The 15,203-nt window shown below is 36.9% G+C and overlaps 1 protein-coding gene across 1 annotated transcript in view; it reads right to left on the minus strand.

Annotated features, from left to right (window-relative positions):
• The window catches only part of MOB1B (MOB kinase activator 1B), a 44,269-nt gene extending 29,311 nt beyond the window's left edge, over positions 1-14,958 (minus strand). The window contains exons 1-2 of the mRNA XM_051217745.1: positions 14,410-14,958; positions 18-10,922 (exon numbers count right to left, since the gene is read on the minus strand). The gene's annotated coding sequence lies outside the window, so the exon portion shown is untranslated. The remainder of the gene's footprint in view (positions 1-17; positions 10,923-14,409) is intronic.
• Between the last annotated feature and the right edge of the window lie 245 nt (positions 14,959-15,203).

A 15,203-nucleotide genomic window follows, 5' to 3' on the forward strand; every position in this document is an offset into this window, starting at 1 on the left:
GACTTCATTCAACAAACCTGATAGCTTCACGACAGAACTTAGTTTCTATTTATTTGTCTGCAGTAACTGCAAATCCTTGCAATTTATTTGTTAACGTGCGCGAAGTGATATTGACTTAATTAACCTAAATGGGTTTAGTGTAATCCATAAAAGAGTTAAGTACGGAACAGACATGATTCGAAAACTAGCAATTATTTTATACATGGAATAAGCACTCTCATATTCTATCTAAACCGAAGTATAACCAAAAACTGTACACTTGAGGTCCATGTTATAGCGGATGCAGTTGTCACTCCATGTGCAACTTACAATAGGAAATTCATTGCACATAGTAAGATTGAGATGAAGTACCGCACAAGTTGAAAATCGTCACGATGCCAAATCTCCAATATTTTTTCCATGAAGCTGATATAAAGTGACTGCATCCTTCACATTCACACAATGATGTTAATAAGTAAATCTAGGTTTTTGGTAGCATCCAGCGAGGTGTTTTGTCATTTTAACTAGGCAATGTTCAATTAATTTATTTATGGGTTTTCATATATTATAAGCATGTATGTGAAATGAACTTCGATTACTTTGTTTCAGTTGGTTAAGAAATGAAGGTCTGTTAGTTGTTCTTAGTCCTTGCGCTAAAGGCCGGATCTCAGTTGACAAGGTAGTGGAACTTTATTAGTGATTTAGTGAATTCTCCTTCTTGTTAGGCAACAGATACGAGTTATGTCAGACGCAAATTTATCAGTAGATTATTACAAAATTTCGATTATCTCACCTCTACTTTTTCTCCATATAGGTTGTAGTGACCTACTTTTATCAACAGAACGCGATTGGTGATATTTGGCCTACGAGGGATCTTATCGTGTAACTGGCACGTAGTCTTCCTGTAGTGGTGATCATAGTCAACCGTGATTCGACGCTACACAACAGAGGTAAACAAATGTACCTTGTCTAGTCTTTCATCACACGACAGCAATGCAATTTCGCGAAACGACCTAATGGTTATCTTCTTAAACTTTTCCAACTACCTGTAGTGCTTTCACTACTGATAGAATTGTGCATGTCTATGAACATTTGGTCTAAGCTGACTAATAGATGAAACGGGTGCGTAGCACGGTGTAACCACTCACGATGTGGTACGGATCCGTGACCAAGTACCTTCAGCTAGATGAGTGCACTGAAACTAATGCGGACAGCATCAAATATTGAGGACTTAGCGAACTGTTTATCTTGCGACTTTACTTATTTCTACATGCTCAGATTTCTCCATGATTAATCTGGCGAGCCTGCGGACATCATATCTACCTTCAGTAGGTTCAAAATGAGGGATACTTCAAGAAGATACATCTAGACCCCAAATTTTGAACTGTTCGGACTACTGTGGGATTCAGACCGATGAATTTTTGGAAAACGCATTTCTTGGTTTTTATTGCATGACGGAGTAGTCCTTCCTTGTTCTATTGTAAGTTGGTATGAAGTGATCTGATTTTTATGGCAGAATGCCGTTCAGTAATTTTCGTATCACGGGGATCTAGAATGTTGCGGTCAAAAAATATTTGTAGTGATATTGAGCAACCAATGCACTCTGTTAATTTTAAGTTCAGTCCAAAAGACATTGCTGTCATGCAATGAAGAATATCAAAGACAATTCTGGAACAAAGTCCAATTCTGAAGATTTGATCAATGTAAACTGAGAAGAATAAAAGAATGCTTACATGTGTCTTTGGCATGAGAGTTATAATAGAAAAGAAGATGTAATATTCTGGATACAACAAGGATACTGTCAAGCGAGACACTATACAGCATTCACGCGTTCATACTCAGTTTTAAACAGATGATAATGCAGAATCGAGTTTTTAACACAAGGTTGCACACTTGTTGGATTTCATCAGAGTTGCCAGTGGGGCAGCTTATTTTAGAAATTTAAACAGAATTGGACCGCTACAATTTATTTTTTGTTTATTTTTCAATGATACCAGAAAGCTGGATGTTTGGCAGTTTTTTATATGTCTTTTCAAGAAGAGATGATGGTATTTTTTAACACGTTATCGTAGGAAATGAAAAATAATTCAAGGACTACAGAAGTGGTAAAACAGTGTGGGTATTCACTGACTGTTTTAAAATACGGAAACTCTTACTTATGCTGAGTTACATAAGATTGACTAATGAGGGAATCAGAAATAATTATATTTTTGCTATATCCCAATTAATGGAACAATTATACTACTGTCGTTTCGTGGCTTAATATAAGCCATGTATTCAGATTAAATAAATAACCAAATTTAATTAACACATATTTAAATGGTACGAAGGAATCAATGCGGAATATTTTTTGTACAGTCAAAATAAAAAATTGGCCTGGATTTGTCAATGTGAATATATATATTATTAAATTTTTACCTAATGCTCACTTTATTCGAAACTGTCAAGTCCAACCTTGGCATTGATGCACATACATCCATAGGACAGAAGAGTTTATATATATATATATATATATATATATATATATATAAATGGATTTTAGTTAACTTTCGATCTTCAGTTAAAGTAACAAACTTACTGGTTTCTTTAAGAAATAATGCCCACTGTAGAGAACGGACTTAAGTTTCGTGACTTCATAAATAAGCAAGCCGCTATGTGTTGATGAGATTAGATTAGATTTACGTCTGTTACTCGCAACGGAGTATAGGCCACCGACCAGCATTTACCAACCCATTCTGTCCAGGGACTGTCTTTCTAGTTCTATCAAACTGTTATTCCTTCTTCTCATATCTGTCTCCATTTCTCGGCCTAATGTATTCTTTGGTCTTCCTCTCCTAATTTGGCTTTGCTGGTTTCAGGCGAGGGCTTGTCTTGTGACACAGTTGAGTGCTATCTTCAATGTGTGCCTATTCACTTCCAATGCATCTTCCTGATTTCTCCCTAAAATACAATCCGGTTTGTTCTCTCCCACAGTAGGATGTTGCTTATAACGTCTGATCGACGGATCCGAAGTACTTTGAATAGACAACTGTGAATAAACATTAGTATCCTCTGGATGGTGGTTTTCGTAGTTCTCCAAGTTTCCACCACATACAGTAGAATTGTCTTGACATTTGTATTGAAAATTCTGACTTTGGTGTTGGTTGACAGTTGTTTTGAGTTCCAAAGGTTGTTGTCGCGTTTGTGATAGGAGGGCCAGAACAGATGTGAAGTCTCGATCGTCCAACTGCATCCTAGATGTCCATTGTATCCCATGCTTCCCTTCAGGTGTTGACGTCTCCATGATCCAGTCGATCACCAGGAGAAAGAGAAAGGGTGAGTGTAAGCAACCTTGCCTGACACCGGCTTTTATCTCGATCGAGTTTGTCAACTGTCCTCCATACACGATTTTTGCAGTCTAATCCGTCATAGGAATTCTGTATGATACTGACTATCTTTTGAGGCACTCCGTAATATCGAAGAAGCTTCCATAGTGTTGTTCTGTTCACGTTATCAATTGCTTTTTCGTAGTCAATGAAGTTGATGTAGAGTGATGAAGTCCATTCAATTAATTGTTCCACAATCATCTGTAGAGTTGCGATTTGGTCTGAACACGATCTATCGTTACGAAATTCAGCCTGTTGGTGTCGAAGTTGGGCGTCTACGCAGTCCTTCATTCTGTTTGACAATACACTGTTGAAGACTTTACTCGGTATTGAGAGAAGAGTGATGGCCCTGTAGTTATCATACTTGCTGAGATCGCCTTTCTTTGGTATTTTGACCAGAAGTCATTCTTTCCAGTTTACTGGTACTTGTTCCTGATCCTAAATCGTATTGAAGAGAATCTGGAGTACTCCTGCAGTTACCGCTACCTCTGATTTCAGAGCCTCTACTGGAATGTTGTCTGATCCTGCTGCTTTGCCACTCTTGATTTTTCTGATGGCCATGCTGATCTCTTCAATTGTTGGTGGGCCAACATTTATTAGGGGGACCGTGTGCGCTACTTTGATGTTGGGTGGGTTCATTGTGGCTGGTCGATTCAAGAGTTCTTTGAAGTGTTCTACCCACCTGTTTCGTTGCTCTTCAACGTTGGTGATCACCTCGCCTTCCTTGCTTTTCACTGGTCGTTCTGGTTTGCGGCGATTTCCACAGAGTTTCTTCGTTATTTCATACGGTTTTCTCATGTTTCCTTCTGTTGCAGCCTTTTCCGCTGTCATTACTAAATCTTCCACATATATACGTTTGTCATTTCTGATGCTCCCCTCTACTTGTTTGTTTAATTCTGTTTATTCAGCTTCTGCCTTGACTTTTTCTGCTCTTGTCAGGCTGGTATTGACTGCTGCCTTCTTGTTCCTCCTTTCTTGAATCTTATCTATTGTATGAACAGTGATCCATTCCTTGTAATGGTGCTTCTCGTGGCCCAGAACCTCACGGCATGTCGAAGCGATTGCTTATTTTATTCCTTTCCAGTTGCTGTCCATAGTAGTTCTTCCTCGATTGAGTAGATCATGAAAGACCTGGAACTTGTTGTTGAGGGCTATCTTGAATTTGTTGAGTTTGTCAGTATCTCGAAGATAGGCCGTATTGAACTTTTGTGATATTGTCCGCTCCGTTGTTCAGTACTTCTTGAGTTTCAATTTCGTCTTGACGGCCAGCAGGTGATCATCTGATCTTATGTCAGCTCCTCTCTTGGTTCTCACATCTTTCATCGTCCTCCTGAACGTTTTGTTGATGCAGATATCGTGGATTTGGTTTTGCGTGGTGTGATCCGATGAAGCCCATTTGATTTTGTGAATGTGTTTATGTAGGAATATTGTGCTGTCTATGACCAGTTTGTTGAAGGCACACAGGTTTGAAAATATTTCACCTTTCTCCTAATCGCATGATGTCTTCATATCCGTTGATGCCCATTCCAACCTTGTCAGTTAATCTCCTATCAGAATGGTCACGTCTTTTGTTTGGCACTTCTCGACGATTGACTGCAGTCTATCGTAGAATTGATCTTTAGCGTCTTCATTGTAGTCGTTGGTAGGCGCATAGCATTGGATGATCTTCATTGTAATACCCTCTTTCTTTGTTTTGAAGGTGGCTTTGATGATCCTTGGTCCATGAGATTGTCATCCTACAAGTGCATTTTGTGCTTAATTGGACAGCATCAATGCAACTCCTTGTGTATGTGTGGCATTTTTTTAATCATGACCGTAGTATAACTGAAGCTCCCCTGAAGCTAGTCGTTGTTGTCTAACATGTGTCCAATGTGTTTCACTGATCCCAAGTACCTCTAGGTTGTATCTTCTCATTTCTGCAGCAATTTGGAAGGCTCTCCCGGTGTCCCACATTGTACGAACATTCCATGTACCTAAATAAATGGTCGCTCTGGTTGTCAGAAGGGGCGTCGGCCTCGTAATTTCCGAACGAATCCAGCTTTCATCATGAGGCGTCATAGCTCTTCTAAATGAAGAGCTTCTGACTCCCAGGGCAGAGTTTAAGAGGTTTGAATAATTTTTTCAGGCTAGGGTTTTTTTGGAGAGTTAGTTTTCTACGGGATGGGGTCGATAACTCCGTGTCCAACTCTCCTCCTTTATCCGGGCTTGAGACCGGAAGTAGCCCCCGGAGGGACTCCAGGCGGAGCTATTATATGTTGAGGATTTGGCTTATATAAACAAAGTAACTTGTTCGTTGTGATTTCCAATTATCCTGAAATATTACCATAAACTGGCTTAGTAATTCATTAAAAAAGATTGGACACGTCCTTAAATGTTTCGGAACCCTGGCTAGTTGATTCACCCTACTCATTTCTGAGGCAAGTCAGAAGATACCTGGCTACTGCAGTTATCTGATTTAGCTCATGTCCCTTATTTTAAAACACTAAAGTGTTCCTGCACAACAATAGACTTTGGCAGTGATATTCTTCAAATATTTCTATTGAGATACAAATCACTTATACAGCACTTTCTGAAATCACTTTTTATTTGGCCCATTTCAACCCGTCATATAAGATTTCAGATTAAAAAATTTCAACTATATATCAATAGAAAGTTTATAATTGAAATGCACGTGTATATAAATGATTTGTTCCTGTGCTATGATTTCTCTTGGGGAAATGAAAGGACGAAGAGTCGAAAACTATTGACCACATTTCAGGGTATATATTGATCATTGATTATAAAAATTTGATACATCACATGCTGGAAAATTTAAAATCGACATGATTTTTACACTAATTAGTACATTAAGTGGGTTTTCCAAGGTATAAGCTTAGAAGTTCTTTGTGCCAAAATCTACAATCTTTACACAGATCCATTTTTATCTTTTTTATTGTTGTTCCAATTTTTTTGAAATTTATCTGTTACGTATGTAGGTGGATTAAATTTGTGGCTAATTATAGACTTGAGTTTACTATTAGTTACTTAATCTATATGGATTGATGACAAAAATGTTACTACGCCAAATTCCATCTCAATATCCCCTTCAAAATATTTACCGATCCAACAGAAGAGAACAACATAAAAAGAAAGACACAAAATCGGACATCGATTTTGTGAAATGTATCCAGGCATTAAATTTACGTTAATTTTGCTGAAAATTCTCGTGAAGACCAGTTACATATTATATGATATACTGACACATTTATGTCATAAGCCACATAAAAGCTAGATTGACGATAATACACTTGGCCTTTTAAGTGGCGACATTGTCAGCCAACTTAAGAACTTCAGCTCTCAGGAACTCGAAGACAGCTGCCAAATAAACAGGGGCACCAGCTCCGAAATGTTCTGCGTAGTTACCCTTGCGAAGGAGGTGATGGACACGACCAGCTGAGAACTGCAGACCAGCACAGTCTGATCGCGTTTTGGCCTTAGCACGAGATTTGTCACCTTTACTGCGTTCACTCACTATCCGTCAGAGCCGAGAAACGTGAAGAGGACTTTAACTTCATATTCAGTCAGTCTCACAATGAAGTATACCTATATCAATAACTATACATTTATAAATGTTGTTGAATGGGTTATCATAAAAATTACATCATTAACTACACCAGCCTGAATCGATCGATCATAAAAGTGATGGTTAATATAAATAGATTTTTTTTACTTTTAACGTTTTAGTTAAGACTAATTTGATTGAAATAACAATAGAGTCGCCTTTATCAATTAACTTATAATCTGAATGAATCTCTGATAGTAAATTGGATTTACCAGCTAATTACTTGATTTCAGTCATTCATAAATCTATAGAAATTGTTGATAATATTGATGTATCTCGGAAATAATTACGAACTACCTACCAATTCATGAATATAATTAAGTGGATACTGAAACGGATGAAACCTTTCGACAAAATAAGGATATAATGTTTCAGTCAGTCAGCTGCAACGTAGGTCCAGACACATATATGCATCGGTTCGAGCCGCCACACCTCATTAGCACAACAAGGTAAACACCGGATTCCTAGTAGTTAATTCAGTGGTGGTAATGCATAAAAGAAAGATTGCATATAAAGATACAATACAGGAAGAAAGAATTAGTACGTAGAAAGAAAGATATGAAGCGATTTCAATCTCACGGTTTAAGGGAAGATAGAGAGTATATTCACCCACGCCATTGTGATCGATTCCGAGCCGTGTAACCAAGGGTCTCCAACCACTGGTTACGATAGTCACGTGAACCCCAACTAAGTAGTCTGCATCTACCAACATGGCTGAGACCAGAAGTTGGTGACTTCAAGCACTGATGTCACGTTTTAGTTTGGCATCCCATAACTTTCTTCTAACCATCCCCCAACACTGGTGAACATTGCACTTCGTTGTAGTCGGTGTTCAGATATACGCAACACTTGGCCCAATCATCTCGTCGGCGAAAATCCACGACATCATCAACCGATTTACCATCATTCCCTATTTTTTGAAAAAAATGATTCATATTACAGTTTGACGGATTATTTATCACAAGTTTGTCCATACTGTGGAACATGTGAACCAGATTAAATGCATATTCAGGGATGAAAAGATTTTAGAATAAAGAATTTATAACGAAGAAATGAAATAGCCATCGATTTCTTCCTTATTTTTGATAGTATCTCAATAGGTATATGTGTAATAAATGTGTACTATGAATAAAATCCACGGAAGCATCGGACAGCCGTTTCGTCCTCAGCAGTGCGCAGTCACGATCCCGCTCACGGGACTCGAACATAGGAGTTTCGGCTCCGCGTGCGAGTTCTTAATTTTTAGAATGCTGAACCGGCCGGCATACAACAGTGTTACTGTCTAACTTCAGTCATCCCAGTAATGTGATATTGTTTTCAATTGAATCTATCTAACTGGTAATTCCTTATATAAATTTCATTAGTAATTATGCAAACGTATCACTGATTGAAGCTTTACGAGTAATTTAATATATATTAAACGAGAAGCATCGGTTTCAAAACGATGACAGTTATGCATTGATAGCATATTCGGTTGAATCTTTTCATTGAAGATCGATTTGTATGCACATAGATATTGATAAACTAAGTTATCACAACTAGGAGATTAGAAGCAAAAAATTGGATCCGATGAAACAACAATGATAAACATATTATAATGTAGATATATTCAATGGAGACAAATAGTGAAATTCCTTACAAGAATAATTAACATGATGGAACTATGCAATGAAAAGGTTAACAGTGAAATCACATAGTTATGTATATTGATTCACGTAGGTATATGGAATGCTCGTACAATGTGGGAAACGGGGAGAGTCTTCAAGATTGCTGCAGGCACATTATTAACATTCCCCAGACCTTCAAAATGCAGCGTCTGTTCGCTTCGTTGAAGCAATAGTGATAAAAAATAACTCAAATCTAATTTATGTATCCAAAAAGAGATAGTAGTAGACCTATCACTATCGTGGTAGATCATTTTCTGTCATTAGTTTTATTCTATTTGTGTTCATTTTGTTATGTGATCTTCCCTTACTGAATTTTGGCTAGTCTATAATTTACGGACGAGTCATTCAGAAGCGTTAGAATTGCTTCAAGGTTACGGCAACAATTTCAGTACCTGATGCTCACGTACTATTAGTTAACAGAGGATTTAAGAGAAGACGTGAGAATTTAGCGGCTACAACAATTGGGATAGCTAGGAAGTTTCTTTATTTGTGAATACAGTAATCAAGTAGACGAAACAATAGTCAACAAGCGAAAATTTAACAGAGGACGTAGTTGTAAAGAAGATTGGTTAAATAGCACTTACATGAATATAGCTTACAGGCTTTTAGAATTTACGACAGGTCAACCAAAAAGTGACACATCCAAAGGGTCAGAAATCGACAGGCAACGACAGTAATACGAATTATAGGCGAATATGTTCAGCCAGTCACTACAATATATAAGAATGATTGGAGAGCGTACAGACTCTTACATAGACTTGGTTATGTGTATCGTGTCGTTATTCACAAGTGGCATTTTGTTTACCCAACAACCGGAGTGCTCACAAACAATATTGAAGCTATGTGGTCGAGGCCGAAAGAGTTTTTGCAACCTTGTCATGACGCGAGAGGCCGATTATTATGGAGACCTGTGGATGAGTCCCTTTACCGTAGGCATTACGATTTCAGGACCTCCGAACCTCTTTTCAGCCTTGACAAGAAGTGTATCCACTCTATTTCTTTGGTTTTGTATTATATATTTTTACTTTATACTAACAGTTCTATGATTGGCTAAGTTTTTCAGGGTCATTTAAATATTCGTTCAAAGGTCGTCTATAAATCATAGTCTCGACGTAAACTCTTCAAATCTCATTCCATTATTACGTAACCCATCTTATCAGTTCTTTAATTCCAGAACTCTTATGCAATCGCTTATTAACCCCCAAAATTATCACACAATTTAACTTATATGTCTCTGAACCTCACATAATTAATGCATCACCTATGCCTTATGTTTGTTTTAGGTTCCAACACCAAATGACCTCCAACCTGTTCCTGCACATGCATACATATAGTTGTTATTAATAAGATTTGTCATTCCAATTCTTTTCATTCATCCATATCAACTGTTTCACGCTATATCTTATCTTAATGTTAACCTTCAATACATATCAATGAGTAAGCAGCTTATGAGAAACTATGAGATCTAACCAATTCATACTGATAAATACCATGTGCTTATTAGTGACAAGTGTCATGAGAGGATTCTCGGAGTTTTAGTGAGAAACAGTGACCAATGTAGCTAATCTGTGTCTGGTAGAGACAGGTATCTACATCAGTACAGTAAAAGATTGAAGCTCAATTTCGTGGATCAGTTGAAGTTAGACATTAACACCGTTGGATGCCGACTCAGTGGTCTAAATGTTAAGCGTTCGCTCGCGAAACCGAAAGTCGTGGGTTCGAATCCCTCGAACGAGATCATAGATATGCACTGCTGAGGAGTCCCATGCTAGAACGAAACTGCCGCCCAGCCATTCCAGGCTTTCAATGGTGGTCTAACATAAATCAGTTCATCAAAAACTTAATAATGTATACAACACCATAGTAAGAATCGATATTATTATGCATCCATGTTTGTTCTGACTTTATTTAAACTCATTAATAGAACCAATTACATGAAATAAATTAAGCTTATTGAAATATAACTTCAAAAAGACGATTAAACACAAGATAATCATACCATAATTATGCATAAAATCCATGGAGATAATCAATCATAATCTAATTACATACAAGTCCATTAACACAATAAGTGAAATTCACAGTTTTACATGAAGTTATCATCAAATGATGATGTAAACAACAAACATTAAAAGTCTTTATTTCCTTCTCCTTCTTTTTCTTTTCGTCTTCTTCTCTAAATGAATCATTCGGCTCAAAGAACAGAATATCAACAACAAATGTCTGTACACTGTTAAACAATATGAACACAGTATACCATGGTAGATGTTTATTTACAAATTTCATTTTCTCTTAATAATCATGTTTTACCTACAACATAAAGAAAATTATCATTAATTTTTTTTAAAATAAACTTTGAATCTTATGTATTCACTGCCTTCTCGTGGAGGGGATGTTGCTTACGAAATTGAATGAGCGAGAAGCGAATGTCCGGTGATTTAACTGAGTCAGTGGACACGAAGAATCCACCTAAGAGAGTTTGAAAACCGTCATTCCGAACAAACGGTGCACATGGGCTCCAGGATTCTAAAGGAACAAATCGAACATGAACCAATCGTTGATCACTGGTTAACATGATACTGCATCTCCTGACGTCGCTCCACTACCTTATGGATTAGACCTTTAGGTCGAAGGCCCTAGGTGTGTCTCCTTACGAAAACCACCTACTTCGCTTCAAGCACCTGGGTAGTATTCCAGCCCTTACGCAACTCGAAAGATTTATGTGGCGCATATCTATTTTGTGCCTCCCTGTACCAACGTCAATGTATTTAAATAAATAAATTTATGTTAATAATATCACTGAAGGTAATGGTGGATGGTGGCGTAATTTCGTGGATTGGTTGAAGTTAGACATTAACACCATTGAATACAGGCTCAGTGGTCTAGAGTTTAAATGTTCAGATATGAGAATGAAGACCCTGGGTTCGAGTCCCACGTTCGAGATCGTGAATATACACTGCTGAGGTGGACGAAACGGCCGTCTAATGCTTTGAGTTTTTCGATGGTGGTCTAACTTTATAAACTTCAGTTGAATACACTTAAGAAGCATATGATTTTAACAAACTTTATTGATGAGATACATCAAGTGGTCATGTTTAATTCTTTCATGATGTATTCTATAGACTTCTTTAATAAATCAATATGCTTGTTTATCTGATCACTTACCTTCTTTTATTTGAATCTTGAATTCATTAACTATTTCTGATAGAAATTTATATTTTACTAAAAACACAGAATATACAAGTTATTACATTAATATAACATCAAATCATATCATAATAACATTTACTGATTTTCAAAATGTCATTCATCATTTTGATAAAGTTTTGTTCTTTGGACTTCAGATTTCTACTTGAAATTTGTGTTGAAGATGTCATTCAATGAAACAATGAAATCTTCATGACTCAATCATTCAGTTCAAAGAATAAAACTCCATCAACATCATCTATACAAGCTAGAAATCTTATCTACCATCTGAAATGCCATGATTGTTGTAATGGCTAAACGTTTTGTTTTAGATACATAAATCACTTGGTTTTTATGTGGGCTGAGATACTGCCTAGGCGCTCAAATCGAAGCGGTTGTCTTACTTAGGGGGCTACGCTCGGAGCCTTCGACCTAAAAGTCTGATTCAGAAGTCAGTGGAGCAACGTAAGGAGATGCGATCCCATGATAGCCGTTGGCCAACGATTGATTCATACTCCATTTGTTCTTTCTGGATCCTGGAGTATATATGCACCATTGATTTGGAATCAGGGTTTTCCAATTCCCTTAAGTGGATCCTTTATGTCCACCGACCCGGTTTAGGCGCCCACTTAATTTCGTAAACAACACTCCCCCTTTACATCAATAATGTTATTTTATCTACATGTTGATTTAAACAATCACACATAAAGAATAAATTAATCTAACAAGTAAATGTGTACATTTTAAACGTTTAAGTACCAATTATGTAATATACATTAGAACTTCCGTCTAAATCTGATCCAATAATTTCACAGTATTTGGGTGACAAGTTGATATGAGACATTAAAGAGAAAGAAGGTATTTGTAAAATCTTAGCGAATGAATTTCAAGTTAATTCGACGTTTCTCTTGACTCTCTGGTTCAAGTTTTTGTCGAAGAAATATCATCGAACATTAAAATGATCGAATATAAAATTAGGTAAATGGTTTTCTGATTCACAGTATACTAAATAAGTTATCCAATCAACTTGCGAGAAGAAATTTTATTTACCAACCAGAGACAATATATTACTTACTTACGTACTTGGGCCTGTTACTTCCAATGGAGTATAGGCCACCGACCAGCATTCACCAACACACTCTGTCCAGGGACTGCCTTTCTAGTTCTATTCAACTAATATTTATTTTTCTCATGTCTGTCTGCATTTTTCGGCCCAATGTGTTCCTTAGTCTTCCTCTTTTCCTTTGGCCTTGAGGACTGCAAGTCAGGGCATGCTTTTTGACACAGCTGGGTGCTTTCCTCAATGTGTGTCATATCCAATTCTAATGCTTCTTCTTGATTTCTTCGTCCACTGCAATCTGGTTTGTTCTCTTTTTCACAGTAGATTGTTGCTGATAATGTCTGATCAACGGATCCGAAGTACTTTGAATAGACAACTGTGAATAAACATTAGTATCTTCTGGATGGTGGTTTTCGTAGTTCTCCAAGTTTCCACCACATACAGTAGAATTGTCTTGACATTTGTATTGAAAATTCTGACTTTGGTGTTAATTGACAGTTGTTTTGAGTTCCAGATGTTCTTCAGTTTTATATATGCTGCTCTTGCTTTACCGATTCGTGCATTCACATCTGCATCATATCCACTGTGTTCATTAATGATGCTGCCCAAATATGTAAATGTTTTTACATCTTCCAAAGCTTCTCCCTCAATTGTGATTCGATTGGTGTATGCTGTGTTGTATCGGATGATCTTGATTTTCTATTTGTGTATTTTGAGATGTTGCGCTTCTGAGGCTGCTGGTACACTAGTCGTCTTCTCCTGCATTTGTTATTGCGTGTGCGATAGGACGGCCAGATCAACTGCGAAGTCGATATCGTCCACCTGCATCGTAGATGTACATTGTATCCCATGCTTCGCCTTCCAGATACTGACATGTTCATGATCCAGTCGATCACCAAGAGAAAGTGACAATGATATAATTAATGAAGTTTCTTCTCATACCACTTACATAAACACACAATCTGTTATCTTAACACACTTTACATTTCACACCACACGTCTTTTACACAGAAATATAAATACCTACTTTAAACATTGTTAACGTTGATTGGGTGACTTATATAGTATAAAGTGAACCAGAGAATCATGTACCTCATTTTTATATCCGATAATCTTCATGTTTGATTATATTTTCCTTCAAAACGTTTAAACCAGATTGTCAGGAGAAACGTTGAACGTACTTCAAATTGATTCATTGAGATGTCATTAATCCACTCTTCTTCTTCTTTAACAATTGTGTAATTAGATATGCAAGAAAAAACAAAGAAAGAAAAGATTTCAATTGTTTAAATCATGAGTCAATTGAAGCTAGACCACCATGGAAAGCCTGGAAGCAATGGACGGCCGTTTCGTCCTACTATGAGACCCCTCAGAAGTGCTCATCCAAGATCCCGCCTCGCGGGGGTCCCAAAACAGGACGAAACGGCCATCCAGTGCTTCCAGGTTTTCCATAGTGGTCTAGCTTTAAATGACTAATGATCTCCACAATTGAAATTACTAAAGTCTCCACAAAACCTCTTTCTGATAATAAAAAAAATGATTGTTACTCACTTAAATAATAATTGAATAAATAAATATTTGTGTTAACCTTCTCAATAGAACGTCTAATACGAACATATTCTGACTGAAATATAACTCCTTGCAAAAAACAAAACAAACAATGAAGTATAGATGGTTAACATAACGACTATAATTTATGAACGAACCAATCAGATTTAAGAGAGCAGATCTTGAATTTTGGCGCGAAATTCATTCATCCACTTAGTAAAATAGAGTTTTGACATTATAACTGATATCAGTTTGTGATGAAAACCCCTTAGATCTAATTTCTAACCTTAAATATCAACTGTAAATCATAATTGTAATTCCTCACACTGGTTTATAACTCTCAATTAGCTGTAGTATGTAGGTGGACACCCTCAAGGTTACTGTAGCGTCACTCAAAGGTCGTCCATAAATTATAGTCACACCAGTGATACATTTATCGACATGTTGAACAATGTCACCCAGATTTATTTTAAATTGGTTATGTAGTGAACGAGAACACCAATATGAACAATTGAATGCATTTTAGTACATAATTACAGAACAAAATCTGAGAACCATACAGTTGATATTTTATTTGCAAAATGTCAATCAGTCGTCTAAGACTTCATTGGTTTTTTGTTTCCATGCCAATCATTCTTTGTTCTCCTTAACCTTCTGCCTGCAGGCATTTCACTTTCGAATGATGATAAATACTACTTAAATCCGTCGATATCACTAGCACATATCACAGGTTTGCTCTCATATTAAAATTTATTAATTTCATTGATTGAAGTCTGTGTACTTTTATAACACCAATG

This window comes from Schistosoma haematobium, chromosome 5, assembly GCF_000699445.3.
Source record: "Schistosoma haematobium chromosome 5, whole genome shotgun sequence".
Lineage (NCBI taxonomy): Eukaryota > Metazoa > Platyhelminthes > Trematoda > Strigeidida > Schistosomatidae > Schistosoma > Schistosoma haematobium.